Source organism: Myiozetetes cayanensis, unplaced genomic scaffold, assembly GCF_022539395.1.
Source record: "Myiozetetes cayanensis isolate MyiCay16 unplaced genomic scaffold, myiCay2020 scf10, whole genome shotgun sequence".
Taxonomy (NCBI): domain Eukaryota; kingdom Metazoa; phylum Chordata; class Aves; order Passeriformes; family Tyrannidae; genus Myiozetetes; species Myiozetetes cayanensis.
This window is the reverse complement of record NW_026086605.1, coordinates 2,701,600-2,718,102: the sequence shown is the minus strand read 5'-3', so window position 1 is coordinate 2,718,102 and position 16,503 is coordinate 2,701,600. Positions and strand designations below refer to the sequence as shown.

Genomic DNA, 16,503 nt, shown 5'->3' with positions numbered 1-16,503 from the left:
GGAAAAGGGAGCCTGTGTATTACTTGTCTTTCACATCCACTGCCATCTCAGAAATGTTCATGTTAATGCTTTGCATTTCAAGCATCAAAATAGTTTCAGAGTTCTTTCACCAAGAGTGAGAAAAGCGAAAAGAGAGTGAGAAGCAAAAGTAAAAATGGGTGTTTTGACTTGGCAGTAACACTGATTGGTATATAATGTCCCAACGCTGCAAACAGGGTATGTTTTGTCAGCCTGAGGGGATTCAATAAGAAAGCCCAAGCCTGCAGGGTTATGGATTGTTTAGAACCCAGACAGGTAAGTTTACAAACAGTGAGCAACGCAGACTGAGTGGCTTTTTCCCCCCGAGTCATGTTTCATAAAGGAATAAAAACAAAAATAATGATTTCCTTCAGATTCCGTGGTTCAAACTGTGCAACATCCAGCTTCCCTCGGGGCAGGCTCTGCGTGCAGCACTCCCAGCTCCCCCCTGGGTGGTGGAAGCCTGCCCTCCCTGCCAGAAATCCAGCAATTTCTTGGACAAACATCACCTGAACTGAGAGATGCTGATTTTGCAACTCTTGGCACCTCCACTGAGGTCTCCCCCTAACTGGAACTTGTAACCACATTTTTCTAACGTGCTGCAGGTTGCACAAATGCCCTGTACCTGTCTGCAGCGTGGTCAGGATTTCTGATGTCTTGCTTTCCTCTGTGACAGCGGTGGAAGGAAGGGAGGCAGCTCTGCTGGCAGGGGAGGCTGGAAGGACGAGAAATTAAAGAGTTTTAAGCAGCAATTAAAAGCAAAAGAGTGATTTGGAGAGCTTGTGACTTGCTTTAGGTCTCAGGCTTGATAAAAAACTGATCTAGTGGGTGACAATCCTGCCAAGGGCTGAGGATCAGAACTAAATGATCTTTAAAGTCCCTTCCAGCTCAAACCATTCCATGATTATCAGAGTCTGCCAAATAACTCATCTACCAGCTGAGGAACATGACTGCAAATGCCTGGCTGTGCTCCTTAACATTTCTGGAGTTTTTATGAATCTTGGACACCCAAAATTACAATTTGGACAGCTTTGCTTTGTAAATTTCTAAGTGTGTTATTTATACCTACGAGCTCAGAGGTATAAGTCACATATCCTTGCTGTGTCTTGACAGCCAATATTTGTCAAGTGAAGGTGTTGTAAGGGGGTTGTTCCTTCACAAAGAGTTTTTATTTATTCTGCTGTGACTATTCACAGATTTACATCTTAATTCAGCTGAAAAACCCCAAATTAACAGAATATTTGTTTTAAATAGCACTTGCTAAACAGCTGTTCTTACCTTCATAAACTGTGGTTGGGATTTCAGGAGGGGATGTGGCAACTTCCTCTGTGACAGCAGTGGATGCAGAAGACACAGCTGGGGGCAGTTGAGGAAAAAAAAGGGTAGAGATTGGCAGGAATTAGGAATGAACACGTGAATGGAAGCCTTGATGAAGGTAAGTAGATTTGGGCTTTGCAGGACAGTGAGTCATTGCACAGCCTTTTATTTTTTGATGAAAAAAAAAGATTTTCACCTTCAGTTAATATTTAATAATAATTAAGTAGTTGATACTTATGTTGTTTCTGTCTGTATTCCCTCCCTACTAGAGGTGCTGTACTTATCTGGAAAGATGCAAAAATAATGCTGGACATTTGGCTCTTCCAAGGCTAATTACACACAGTGCTATTCATTGTTTTTGCTGCATTCCCAAAGCATTCCTCCTGCCTCCTCTAAACAAATTTCATGTATTGCTCAAAACTTCCGCACGTGACGTTTGCAGTTTGTTTTTTAACCTCACCTTTTCCAGCAGAAGTTGGGGGTTCTGGGGCAGATGTCACAGCAGGGCTCTCTGTGGCAAGTGTTGATGTAGAGATGGAAGTTTGGGCCTTTGTTGAGGGTGCTGGAAGTGAGAGGAAATAAATTGTTGGAGAGATAAAAGAACAGTCGTGAGAACTGAGACACCTGTGAGATAATTTGAATGGCAGGTTTTGTGCAGCACCAGGTCAATGCACCAGACTTTCACTTTTGGTAAACTGAGATTTCTGGCAATTAATGGCAGTTCTAAATGAGCTCCAGAGATATTTGCCAGTGGTGCCACCAGTGCAGAAATGGCTGGGGAAAAATATGCATCACCAGCTCAGTGTTACTGCAATGTGGTTTTGTGGGTTAAAGCCTTAAGGGTGAATGATTTTGGGAGCCATTTTTTCATTTCTGTGTTACTTATAATGTAATAAACCATATAACAATGATTCTATTATTCTATATGATAGAAAACTGCATTTTGGCATCTTCTCCTCTGTGTCTGTGTGTTACAAAGGGCATAATTAACACTTAAAAACCCCAGGAAACATGAGGAGGGTCTGTACTTTAGGATTTCCAGGGTGATATGATTATTTCAGGAACAGGTGAAAAAAAAATTAGTCAGAAACTTAGACCTGAAGTGTTAAGACTTGCCTTGTGTTTTCCCTAATTATTAGTAGATAAATGGCAAATACAGTTTGTATTAGGGATGCAAAGAACAGAAATAATGTTGCAGTAGATGAATAAATGGTAATTTGAAGCAATAACTGGTAATTCAGACAATGAGCTTTTCCAGAAAACTGTCTTCTAGGGAGGTGTAATCACATGACTTTTTTGAGCTAAAAATTAGTGTCTGTGAAGAGCTGCTGGGCTCATGTCTCAAAAGCCTTGCCTTACCTGAGGGTGCAGCTGTGGAGTGTATCACACCTGTGAACATCAAAAAAAAGGCAAAAATTTGCTTTGTTGTGCAGTTATTTATAGTGCTCCAAAACAGGCTGCTCCTAATGATGCAATCTCTGATTTCAGTTATGTTTACGACAGGAGTTATTTTTATTTCCAACCAGACATGCCTGGTTCATTACCTGGATGTGCCTCTACCTTCTCCTAACTATCTGCCTTTCTTTTCTTGGGAATGGGGTGTGATCAGATGTTGACTAAAGTGGTCCTGAAGTACCTGCTTTTCACCACTTTCATACTCAGTGCTTGCTGCTACCAATCCTGCTATGTTGTCCGGGACACCCTTCTTTTCCTCGATCCCACTGTGAGCCTCCACACTCCCATTTCAGCCCTAGTCTGATTTCCAGGCCCTACTCTGATGTTCCATGCATTTATGGTCAACGGGAAAGTCCAAAGGGGTTTTTAGGAGTGCATGACTTCTCTATTCACCTGAGCAGATGACACCAACATGCTCGTCGTGCCCGCAGTTGTGTCTGCCCCAGCCGGCGTGCGGGCAGTCCCACAGGTGAGACTCCATCCCCTTGCACCGCACGTCATCCAGATGGATGCCTTTCCTACCGGGGCCAAAGTAGGACCCTCCCAAGACAGAGAGAGCTTCACCACACTTCAGCTGCCTGCACACGACGTTGGCGCCGTTCATGTTGAAATAATCGTCGCAGACCACGCCCCATTTACCACCGTGGAAAACTTCGACCCTGCCGGCGCATCGGTGCCACCCGGCCGCCAGCTGCAGCTGTGGTGGCTGTGGACCTGAAGCAAAATTCGACAGGTGAATCTCAATTTGTTTATTTATGCCTGTTTATTCTTATGTCTAGTGGTGGATCTCCGTGGCTCTGCTGTGTGCAGGGCCTACCTCGGTCGGTTGTTGCTGAGGTTCCCAGCTCACCCAGGGAACTCTGAGGATCTGCCCAGTACGTTCACACCCATCTTACCCTCTTACATCTCACCCTCTTACCTTTGGGTTTAAATTTCTCTTTAAACCAGTCCGAAACTTTGTCCCATGGTGATTTGTGGTGTCCAGGTGGTCGGAACAACCATGAGCCACTTGCTGTGGTAGAGAAGAGAACAGATTGGCACTGAAGTAACGCATCACAATTCCGTGTGTGTTTTATGTTTTGCTGCGCATCAACACACAACCTGTAGTGTATTGATTCAGAGTTACAGAATCATGTAAAGTGGAGAACGCCTCTAAGCTCACTGAGTCCAACCTCTGATCACCACCTGTCAACCAGATGGGAGTTATAAGTGCCATGTCCAGCCATTCCCTGAACACCTCCAGGGATGATGGCTCCACCACCTCCCTGGGCAGCCCCTTCCAATGCTCGACAAACCTCTCTGTGAAAAAATTCCTCCTGTTGCATACAGTGAGTGCTGGCATGTGGTGTGTTTTCAAGGCAATCCTGTGGCTGAATGAGAAGCTCTGAGCTCGAACGCTGTGAAAAAATATTGCCGTTCCCTTATGAAAAGAGGCAGGAGAGGTGGAAAGGAGTTTGTTCCCTCATCTCATGGCTCAGGCAAATGCCTGCTCAGGTCTGCCTGTGAAACCCAGATTGGCCTAACTCTGCAGTGAAGACTATTCTATATAATATAGTATATTACAGAACAAAATGTATGGTTGATTAAACCAGCCCGTGGCATCATGGTTCAGGTACCAGAGGATGAAATGGTCTTCCAAAAGAGGATACAAACCTGTGGTGTGATTTGATAGTCAGATGTGTGGATTTGATAATCTGTAGTCTTAGTCACATAAATACCTTAGAAACCCTACTAGTATCCACGACAGAAAAAGAGGATTTAGGCTGCCAGGGGTCAGAGCAATGTTTTCAAACAGCAGCTTTTAAAAATAATGTACTTGCTCTTTCAGAATTGGCATGCTCTGAAAACCTGATGCATTCACTAAAATCAAGGGAAATTTCACTTGGGGATTTTTTTAATTCCTATTCAAATTGGCATTTGATCTCCAGATGTTCACTTTCACAGACTTTAATTTTAGTGATACTAAAGTCTTAGGTTTGCAAGACAAGGTCCTAAGGGGTTTTTCCAGTCAAAATTAATCAGTCTACATAAGGTCAAATCAAAGACAAAAAGGAACTTATGGAATAAGGACCAAGATTATATTATTGCTGAAGTGTTGGGATTTGATCACATTCTTGAAATGCAGCTTTGTACTCTCTGATGCTGACCTTCCCTCTGGGCTGTCTTTGCTCTTGTTTTTTGAATAATTCATTATAGCCAACACTTAATCCACAAACTCTATCAAATTACCTCTTTTTGTAAGGAGTTTTTCTTGGTGCTCAGGCTGATAATTAAAGCTCAAGCTATCTCATTTAAACTAACAATATTATAGGGGAGGTTTGAGGTTATTGTTTGAAGTTTAAAAGAAGATGTCACTGCAGTAAAGTATAATTCCATCTATGTCTGGTAGACTGCTCTGTGTTTCTTCTTCTCTCTTTCTCTAAATTTGAAAATGTACAGTGCAGAAGAAATTTAATTAAAGTTAGGATATTAGAAGGTGAGTGATTAGAGAACAACTTCCACAAACTATTCTCATCACAGAGGAGAGACAAAGAAATATTCTTCATCCTTCTCCAGTCCATCACCTTCGTAGGTTATATTTTTTAATACCATATCTTAATATAATATCATAAATGTTGTATATAATATATTATGCATATTATATATGATATATATTATATTTTGCATTTTAAAATACATGCGTTTTTGAATATAATCTATGCATTTGGACTGAATCTTTAAATCAGAAGTCAAATGAAACCATCAATTCTATGGTACACGGCTCACCAGCGATATTCTAGGAGAATCTTTGCCACACTTCCCAGCAAGCCAGCCTGTATTAGTAAATGATTCTGTCTGTGACATTGCCCTGCAAGCATGAAAAAACTGTAGAGGCAGTACCTGGTCCAGAGAGAAGAGTGGTGCTTAGCAGAAGCAGCCAGGTGAGACGCACCTGAGGGTCCATTGTGCTTGTGGTGGTCTGGTCTAACCCAGCACAGCTGCCAAATTTATACTAAATGGGCTCTGGCCTGCATCAAAGAGGGGTGTATGTGTGTGTGTTGTGCAACTTGATCTCTCCTCCTGAACTTCCAGAGCGATGCCAAGGAAGTGATTTACTGGGTATTTTCGTTTCTCAGGGTACATCCAGACACCCGGATGAGGAGATCCAGATCACGGAGCTGCTCCGGACTGGCTGTAGAGACCTCCCCAAACACTCCCCGGGCACCTCTGTGGCCCTGTGCTGATGATGTGGTTGTTCCAGGAAGCTGTGATTTGCTTTTGGAGATTAGGCTGTTTGGTAAGGACTCTCGTGCTACCCATTAAGACAGTTTTCCAGTTTACAACCATACTAAACCAGATTAAACTGGTGCAAGAATTGTGCCAAAGGATTAGCACCCTAAAAATGTCAGGGAAGTCTCAAACAAATTCTCTTTGTGTGCCACAAATTGCTCCTGTAAGAAGCAGTTTCTATGTTTTTTTTTCTTACTTTTCTGACTCCTCTTTAACCTGGGAGTGGATCCCTTCAGTGTGGTTCAGATCTGCAGTTGTCTCCCTGTTACTTGCAGCCCCCAGATCAATAAAATAGGTGTGAGAGATACTGGAAAAGGTAAGGTTGGGTAAGAAGAACTACAGCAACCAAAGAAAATGGACCAAGACAGGGCTAGAAGGTGCTATTAACACATTTTTCACTAGTAACAAGGTTTTATACAGGGATATGTTATCAAAAGATATGAGGCAGAAGAGATTGTAATGCCATTATAAATACAAATGAATAAAGGACTAAGAGAATGAATGAAATAAAGTCATCATGGAGAGGAAATGCACACTAGGTCACGCTGGATATACTTTGCCACCTGTTTTTGTGGCATCTTTTCAGATTAGGTGACTTGTACAGAAAAAGGGAATCCTACCCAGGAAGGCCATCCAATTTAGCTGGATAAGATTGTCCTCTGTCAAACCCCTGGATGTAGCAGGATCCCTCCAAGCACTCAGTCTTCTCCCTGGCATGAGGGGGTGGTGTCAGCACCACCATGGCCTCTGATACCCCTGAGGATGCCTCCTGCTCTGCCTCACTCTGTGCTGTCAGGGGGGAGATGAGTCACATCTGCAGTAAAAAAACAGAACTAAATTTTCTTTTCTGAATTAAAAGTGAACACCAATTTTTTTTTCCATGAGCACTTTTCTTAAACTCCCAATTGTCTCCTTGTATATTGTTTGAATTCAGCATAAATTCCTGCAGCGACTCAGTGGGTTTATGGTAGATTTTTATCAATATATTTCTCTCCATGTAGCTCTAAGCTGGGCTGGAACATTGTGGTGGGTAGTAATTTCCTTGGAATAATATTCTCCCTAGGAAGTGGTAGATTCCTGTGGAAATAGCTGTGCCTCTCTGCTGACTCAGCCAAAAGTGTGCTCAGCAGTAAAGTTACTTGCCCAAGAAATCCCATGCAGCAGGAGAATGGATGTTAATGGAAAGTGGGGAAGTAATTCACATTATCTAGTTGTAGGCAGCCAATCTATTCATAAACTAAGCCCTTAATCAGTGGCATTTCAGTGCAGCTCTATTTGAAGCCTCGATATAGGAAGGGAAGGTTTGGGGAATATGACTGACTGCAAGTATCTTGAATAAGGAGCAGCATCAATATTTGCTTTTTCAGCATTCCTCAGTCTCTTTTATGAAGCAGGTCCGAAAGGAGTCATTATTCCCACCAAACATGCAGAGGGCTGAGGATTCTACCACCCAGCTCTTGCCTAATGAGGCTGGATCTCACCTCAGGCTGTTTTACACCCTGTCAAGCAGTAATGGTGGCAGGTACTAGAGGGGGCAGAGGGTCTGTACAGCAAACCTGTGGTGACAGGTGTCAGTGTGACAGCATGAGCTGGAGTTGATCAGCTTGGAGAAGAGAAGGCTCCAGGGGAACCTTAGAGCCCCTTCCAGTGCCTAAAGGAGCTCCAAGAGAGCTGGAGAGGGACTTTAGACGAGGCCCTGGAGGACAGGACAAGGGGGAATGGCTTTAAACTATCAGAGAGCAGGGTTAGATGGGATAGTGGGAAGAAATTGTTCCCTGTGAGGGTGGGGAGGCCCTGGCACAGGTTGCCCAGAGGAGCTGTGGCTGCCCCATCCCTGGAAGTGTCCGAGGCCAGGTTGGATGGAGCTCTGAGAAGCCTGGGACAGTGGAAGGTGTCCCTGCCCACCACAGGGGTCAGAACTACAGGAGCTTTAAGAGCCCTTTCAACCCAAATAATTGTATAATTCTATGACTAGAAAGGAAGGGGTGAGATTTCAGTCCACAGGTAAGCAAGCAGACTAATCCTGTGTGGCAGGAACCAGCAGTGATGACAGTAGGGCTGACCTTTGTGGTCTTGGAAGAGCAAAGCTGTTTCCCAGAACATCTTCTTAGAGGAAATCTATCAAAATCTGCTCACGGAAAACAAGCAGCATTTGTCTGTCATGAAGTAGCTTTATGCTGGTGGTTGGGTGTTAATCTTTCTTCATGGAGTGAAGTTCTGTTGCAGTGGCAAAACTACTTCTCTCTGCAAATAGCTCTCTTTTTTTCAGCTCTTTCTGACTATGTATGTATTTTAGTGTGTATTTTGTATTGTGAAATGCAGCATCTGAACACTGGGGAAATAGCCTGCATGAAGTGTGGGATATCTGTGTGCACACACAGACAGGGGTACACGTTTGTACACCCTGCTCTGCAGCTCCTCCAGCATTTACAAACAGAAGTGAGCTCACCAAAGGCGTTTAAACATCCTGTTTTTATGGAAAATGAGTGGTATAATTTCCACAAGGGTCTGGGGCTGAACGGGGCTAAAAGCAGAGGGAAAATGAGGCTGTTCTGGGGGCTGCTGCCACCGGAGGGCAGCGAGGCACCGTCCTTGGGAATCGTGCACAGGGCTGGGAAAGATGCTCTGACACCACACTGCTGTTGTGGCCTCGACTTCAGCAAATACCTTTAAAAGCAAGGAGAGGGGGAGACAAACACAGGCAGAAGAGACAGCTAGAAAGAGCAGGACATCCACCTGTTTCATCTGCCCTTGCAGCTCTTCCCTCATCATCCCTTACTGAGATTATAATCCAGGACACCTAGCAGCTCTCCTGTCTAACAGTTGTGAAAAATTTCACTGTGGTACTTTTGAAGGAACAAACCAGGGCTGACTGCCTTTCTCCTGTAGGTGTATTTCTCACACAAATACTTTGGTTTGGAGAAAGGGAGGGAGAGGCCATTGCTCACAGCCTATTCTCATGCCAGTAGCAGAACCATCAGCTTCTGATCTTTGTATTTTCTCTTCCTGGAAAGAAAGGATTCACTAATGTGTGTGAACTCACAACATGGGGCTCTTTTTTTTTCCCCCATGACATAGCAATATATTTGTTTTTTTTTTAGATGTACCTTCTGCACTTTTAGTAGATTTCTTAGACAGAAAATCCTGTTTTTTACTGAACCCTTTTTTGTTTCCTACAGCCAGGTGCTGGCCATGATCAGTGCCCTGCCACAAGTGGAAGTCCAGGATGTTCTGAAGTGAAAGGTATTTTTGCATGCTGAAGAACGATTGGAGGAAAGGGCAAATCCCAGATGAAGTGAATCACATCTGTGATAACATAACCTGCAGGCAGGTTCCCCCTGTTTAGGGTTAATTTACTGCAAAAGTGGAAACCTTCCCTCTGCAGCCACCTTCTTTGGACAAAACTGAGTATTGGGTGGGTCTGGCTTTCCAGTCCCAGAGCAGAGCTGGCCTTGGGGTGAGGATTCACCATCCTGTCTCTGGAAGCCTCAGTCCACCCCTGGGAGGGAAAAATCTTTGCCAGAGGTGCAGGTTATGCCAAAGTCAAGGAGTATTGGTGACCTTGGCTGCACCCATGGTGGGACAGGCCATTTCATCCTGCTGCCCAGCTAAGGCTTCGTGTCAACACACCTTGCTTGCCTTGGCAGGTGCTGCATTCTTGCAGCTCTTCCTGCTTTTTCCACTTCCATGTGGACAATGGTCTTAGTGGGAAGGTTTTCTCAGCTCCTAACAAATCCCTTTGACCTCAGCAGGTACCACGGGCTGGGGTCACACAGAGTACCACCAGCACCAGTGACATTCTCCAGCAGCCTTTAAACATTTGTCATTGCAAACCTTTTAGTGGCTTTTTAGTGCACTGGGGGGGTGCCAGGGATGGAGGTGTCACCAGTACTGCCTTTACATTGAAGTAGATTTTGACAGTAAAATCAGTGCAGTAAGACACGTGGACTGAAGTGCACAAGTCTGATTCTTGTGAAGAAAAAAATTCATTTTTGAAAGATACATTTCTATTTAGAGCTTTTTCTCTGGAGAAATTGGGGAGACCATAACAAATGTTCAGGATTTTAATTCAGAGGCATCTCTACATAAGATTAATCACTGCATTGTTGATTAAAAATTGCACAGAGATAACACATAAACCAGCACTTAAACGGGCAACCCCCAACCCAATCAACTCCCAAATTAAAGTTAAAAAAAAGCTCAAATCACAGTAGAGGAGAGAGGAGAACCCTGAGCCAGTGCTTCCACTGATTTGGATTAATTGACTCCTCCTGATGCTCCTTCTCATGAGGAATGTTTAACTCAGGAAACAAAGCTGATTAGATAAATTCACTAATGTTTCTCTGGAGAAAACCCTGGGAGTTGTGGCAGCATGAAACTCAAGGATTTTTTTTATTTTTTTTTTAATGCAGTACTAGAGGGCTTCAGCAGGACCCTTGCATGATTCCTGCTGACTTTTTGACTTTGTAATAGATAAAATTAGTTGGCAAAAAGCTTTCTTCATTATTCCTCATTGAGAACTCCAGAGAGGCCAAACAGGCACATGTGAAGGACACTTTACTCTTCTGTGATAAATTTCTGAAAGTGCATCCAAGACTTCCATCGGCTTGCAGTGTGATTTGCTGAGCAGTGAGAGGGGCTGAGGGAGTCTGATTTTCACTCTGTGGTAAGTTCTGATCACCTTGCACTCTTTTTCGAGGTGGTTTCTCAACCTTTGAGTCCTCCACAATCATCCACAGCATTTGAAGGACTACAGCATGGCACTTTTCTGTCTTCTTTGAATAACTGTTTTTCTTTCACCCTTTGCATCAGACAAATGCAAAATGTAGTTACCAGTAAATGCCCAATTCTTAAACTTGATCAAGCAAAGGAATGGAACTCAGCAGTTCTCCTGTCTCCTCTAGAAGCTGTGGGTTAAAAACAGGAAAATATGAACAACAGGAAAATTGTTTTCTTAGCAGCTTCAGCTGCATTTCAGAAGAAATTAATTAATGAATTGTCAGCAGGGGAACAAACACTATGACAGACCTTTGTGGTACCTGTTGGCAGGTGATGAGGACTTTATACCTCATTATCTGTAAGTGGTGAAGACAATTACAAGGTTGGCAATTTACACAATTCAAAATTTTATATTAAAGAAAGAAAATCATGCCAAAGGTACCTGAGAAAAGCGCACCCTCATCTTCCCTCTGCCCACCATCAGTCACCCTCCAGGAGAGCATTTCCCACAGGGAACTAAACATCATCCAGGGAAGTGCTTCCTGATGCTGGAATGAAAAGTGCATTTCCCTGTGCAGAGAAGGAGGTAGGGCTTTATAGGTTGCCAAACCACTAAATTAAAATTCTGGAATATTCTGAAGCTGATTTAGTGTATCGTGGGGGCTACTGGATTTTCTCTGGGGAGGGTGGAGACAGTAATTTCATTAGTGCCAGCAGACCTACAGTGTCATTGTGGGCAATTTGAGATCCCTTGGTTTTTCCTGGGTCACTGTTTGACCCAAAGATCCCTGGCTTGGGCCAGGCAGATGTTCACAGTTACCTAAATCAGGTTTTCAAGGCCAGGTTGAGTGAGGCTCTGAGCAACCTGGTTTAGTGGAAAGTGTCCCTGCCTGTGTCAGGGAGTTGGAACAAGAGGATTTTTAAGGTCCTTTCCAAACCAAACCGTTCCATGATTCTCTGTATACTGATTTATTCCCAGCTGAATACTGGTTGTGAAATTAGTAGTAGGGAAATAAATTACCTGTGTTAGACAAATGCTGTTGGGTGTTTATCTATTGATATATTTGCAATGAAGTATTTAAATTAGTAGAGGAAAATCAAAGTTCCATTCACTGAGGCAAAGGTGACCAAGAGAGGAGGTTAATCAAGCCAAAGCAACACAGTGTGACCATGACTTACTTGTAACTGAATTTTCTTTTCTCCTTGCATTTTAAGGTCACTGAAGGGCCCTGGAGTTTCATTATGAAGTGGGAAGAGTCTCTTAGGCCTCTTTTGTGTGTGGGGTAATTCTACCAACAGATAAAATGCTGTTTTATGCAATGCTTTTCATTTTTTTAAGACTTGGGACTTTTAGCGACCTGATCCACAGAACAAATTTTTCACACACAGAAAGTCCCATCCTTTCCATATGTTTCAAACCAGATATACACATTTCAGTTTCATTTATTTATTCTCTTTAAAGTTTAAAAATCCATGGTTAGCCTCATGAAAACTATGCAAAGCAATATTAGTGCTTTCATTCTGATCAAAACAAACTATATTTTAAGAAGGTTTCCATATGCAGAAACTACCAAATAAACTCAATATGTAAATCAGTAATAATTTAAAGAGGAAGTTCATGCTAGGGAAAATTATTTCAAGACAGAAATGTCTGAATAAATATGAAATTGAAATTGCAAGTTATTTCAGGTCCCACAGAAGCTGAGAGAGGAGGAAATAGACAAAATATACGCCTTGGAAATTACAGGTTTTGTAAAATTAACTATATTTTTAGAACTGTTTCTTCACTGAGTGATTGGACCCTGGAAGAGATTCCCCAGGGCAGTGGTCACAGCACCAAGCCTGACAGAGCTCAGAGAGCACCTGGACTGTGCTCTTAGACGTAGGTGGTCCTGTGAGGAGCAGGGAGTTTGACTCAATCCTTGTGATTCTCCTCCAGCTCAAAATATCCTGTGAATCTGTGATAATAATTCACCTCTCTTTGCAAACCCTGTTTTGTTTCAGAAAATGTCCAACAGCTGCATAATTGAGCTCTTAGCAGTGCATGTGTTCTGAAGGAGACAAAAATGATGACATGTGACATGATGAGCTGCCTTTCCTTGCTAACAACTCGGAAAATCAACAGAAAACGGGACAACTTTGCAGCTTTCTTACCAGTAAAAAGAGTTGCCAGGGTTAAATTTGGGTAAGGACCTAGAATGGCCAGAGGATCACGGCATGTCCTTCTTCAGAGGGATCTGACACAGCCCTGGCTCCTTCTCGTTGACTCCTGCCCCTGGACTGCCAAGGAGTCTGTGACTCAAAACCTTTGGATTTGGCTTATCCTGATTATCTGACTCAAATAAACCATCTGCAGGCATTCAATAGGAGCTTTGTCGAGGTGAGATGGGTGGGATTAGGGCCTTAAGTTCGTGAAGAGTGTCCTGTGTGAAAGCTTGTTGGTGCTGTAAGGGCAGAATGTGCCTCGGGATTGCTTTTGGGTGCTCCTCCCCAGCCTGGGCAGTGAGCAAATAGAACTGGTTAGCAGAGATTACAGGTGATTAAAAGAGTGTGATAGTATTGGATGGACTCTGAGTGACACTGGCTAAAATGCTCTAAAAGGTTTTGAATCTTGGACAGATGGCCATCAATATTTGACATGTCAAATATTGATTTAAAAAAAAAAAAAAAGAGGGAAGCGCTCTGAGCAGGACAGGATTTGGCAACAGTCTGGCTGTGAAGAGGGGCACAGTGCTCCTGAGAAATGAGTTTTCTGGTTCAGGGGAGCATTTCTCAGCTTGACAAAACTATAAAATTCATTGGGACCTGTTGCTTCAGATCCTGTGCCAGCTGTGAACGTAAAAGGGTCAGTCATTTCTGGGTGGAGTTTTCAGTCACTGCAGTAACTACAACATCTATCTAGGAAATGGGGCATTGCACATTGTGCTAAAAATGTTATTGGAACAGTAAGATGCAGATTATTGCACCTTGTTTCAAGACTATTACACGCCTACAACAGAAGTCACACCGGTTTTGAAACAAATCAGTTTATGGCTGAAGGGGAAAATATGAATTTTTGTAGTGTTAGTGATAAAAAATTGTGTAAATGAGACCACACGTTGTCACTGAAATAAAAATCCAAGGTAAATCAAAATAAAATCAAGGGATGTTTGAATGCTACAGAGGAAATGTTACTGGAAGGCAAGAACCTGAAAGAGCAGCCATGGCCAATGTAATTTCATGAAGTGGAATTACTTTTAACTTCTAAAAGCATTCTAGATTTTTTTTCTTTTTTGTTTGAGAGTTTATTTCTAATACCTTTTTTTTTTTTTGAGTAATTACTGTTTGGAGCCCTTCTCTTCTGTGGGACTTTGGGACTGTTAAACCTTCCCCTTGGAATATCCAAAGGCAGCCAGGGAGAAAGCATTTCCAGGGCAATGGACTGCCTTTTCTGCTGGGAAACAAAATACTATATTTTTTTTTCAAAATGCAATGCCAGAAACTCCTGAAGACTGTACAAATTATAACTTGTATTTCAAACGGTTAATTTTCAGCTTGATCTGCAAGTGTCACCCCAGCTGCCAGACTTCACTGCCCTTGGGAAGCATCTCATGTGATGCCTGGATGAATCCTTGCGGTGTTGGCAGAGGGCACCCCGCTTGTCTTCCTCGACAATGCGTTCCTTGCCGAAATCCAGTGAACTTCTGGAACAAAGAAGGCTTGTTTCCCACTGGCAAGGCTCAGATCAAGTGTTTACTCTACATGCTGAGAGTGCAGCTCTCCAATGAACGCTGCCCCTGCCCAAGAGCTTGAAAAGAAGCTGAAGCAACAGGTTTTGGCCACCCTTCTGCAACTGGGGCTACACAGGTGGCTTTCTGAGCCTGCAACAAGGGATGGAAGGATCCAGCATTTTGGAAAGAAGGCCTGGCTTTGCCACAGGGAATCATTTAGGTTGGAAAAGCTCTCTAAGACCATCAAGTACAACTGTTTATCCAGCCCTGCCAAGGCCACCACTAACCCATGTCCCCAGGTGCCACATCTACACGGCTTTTAAATCCCTCCAGGGATGGGGACTCCTACCACTGCCCTGGGCAGTTTGTTCCAGCTTGACCATCCCTTTCTGTGAAGAAATTTTCCGTGATATCCACTCTAAAACTCCCCTGGCACAACCTGAGGCTTCTTCCTCTTGTCCTGTTGCTCATTACTCAGGAGAAGAGACTCCATCTGGTTGCAACCTCCTTTCAGGTTGTTGTATGAAGTCATGGTCCCTCACACCTCCCTTCGTGGGAGAACAGAGCCCTCATATCAACACAACTCAGTGTTCATCATATCTCGTGGAACAAAGCCCTGCTTGAATCCAGGATTAAAAGTGGAAGATGGTGACAACTAAAGCCAAATGTTTCAGAAACACCTCAGTATGGATCACCAGGAGGAAAGAGAGAACTCATCTCTTTCAAACTATAGTTCCTGAGAACAGGGAAAAAAAACTAAGAAAAGAGGTGGCAGTCATTCAGAGTTTAGAACAGCAACAGTACAATTAATTTCTACATTACACCCTCTGACTAATCCACTTATTTGAGAAAGAAGAAGAAAAAAATTCTGCTTGGATGGGTACCCAGTAATTGAGAGCAAAAGAGGTGATCCAAGTGTTGTTCTAGGAAAGGAAAACAAATCTCGCTCCCAGTGACGCAGATGGGTCACTGACGAGTTTCCTCAGCCAGGAGGGATCTCATTAAAATAGACTTTTTGTGTCGTGGTTCTTGAGTCTGAGAGAGAAAATCTGAGGTACACAAGTGCTATAAGAATTTTAATGTCTCCTTCATTTTTCACATTTAAATAAAACCAGATAAAAATAAAGTAAAAACCTCATGAAAATAGAATGCTAGAATAGTTTGGGTCGGAAAGCACCTTAAAGATCATCTCATTCCACCCCTTGCCATGGGTAGGGACACCTTCCACTAGCCCAGGTTGCTCCAAGCCCCGTCCAGCCTGGCCTTGGACACTTCCAGGGATGGGGCAGCCACAGCTTCTCTGGACAACAATGTTCCAGGTTAATAAATAATACATAAAATAATAATTATAAACATAACCCCACAAATAAATAGCAACATAAATAAATACATGATAAATAAACTACCAAAATAACAAAAAGCAAATAAAAAAGGAAATACATTCTGCTTGTAACAAAAGGCATTTAACAGAAAGTATGGGGGGGAAAAAAATTGGGCTTGGGCTTGGGGTGCTGGAGAGCAAAGGACTGCAATAGTTTTTATGTGGCTGTGGTGGGTCAGTCTCAAGAAATTCATGTGCTGTTTCTCTCTGCCTCATTTCCCTTTCAAGGTAGAGCCTGTAGCAACCCTGTTAAAACTGTGTGGTGAGTTGGTGAGTCTGAAGAACTTAATTAAAAAAAATCAAATTATGAGTCAACTGAAGTGATTTCCAGAGTGTATTCCTCTAGTCATTTAACTGGAATTTGGTGCAAGATTTTGGGCTCAGGCATTTAGGGACCCCTAAGCCCAAACTATGGGCAGAAGATAATGCTTAGCTGCTTCATTCAGCTTAGTATCAATGAATATCTGTAGGGTTCTATGGGAAAGGATGGGGGAAAATAATGAAAGCAAGAAAAAAATCATGTTTCTTGCACATACCCTGCAAACCCTAATTGGCTTTTTTGAATCTCAGTCTGCGTGAGGATTTGTTGTTAACAACTGAAAGATTAATCTGCTTTTTAGCTACGAGATGCAG

The 16,503-nt window shown here is 43.0% G+C and overlaps 1 long non-coding RNA gene across 2 annotated transcripts in view; it reads left to right on the top strand.

Moving 5' to 3' along the window:
* The window catches only part of LOC126634748 (uncharacterized), a 29,319-nt gene extending 13,713 nt beyond the window's left edge, over window positions 1-15,606 (top strand). Inside the window, exons 5-10 of one of the 2 annotated variants that reach the window (XR_007627423.1) lie at window positions 1,324-1,453; window positions 2,824-3,523; window positions 5,907-6,067; window positions 9,240-10,726; window positions 11,995-12,964; window positions 14,313-15,606. This is a non-coding gene — a long non-coding RNA (uncharacterized LOC126634748). The remainder of the gene's footprint in view (window positions 1-1,323; window positions 1,454-2,823; window positions 3,524-5,906; window positions 6,068-9,239; window positions 10,727-11,994; window positions 12,965-14,312) is intronic. The other variant, XR_007627424.1, reaches the window with a different exon arrangement.
* The last annotated feature ends 897 nt before the right edge of the window (window positions 15,607-16,503 follow it).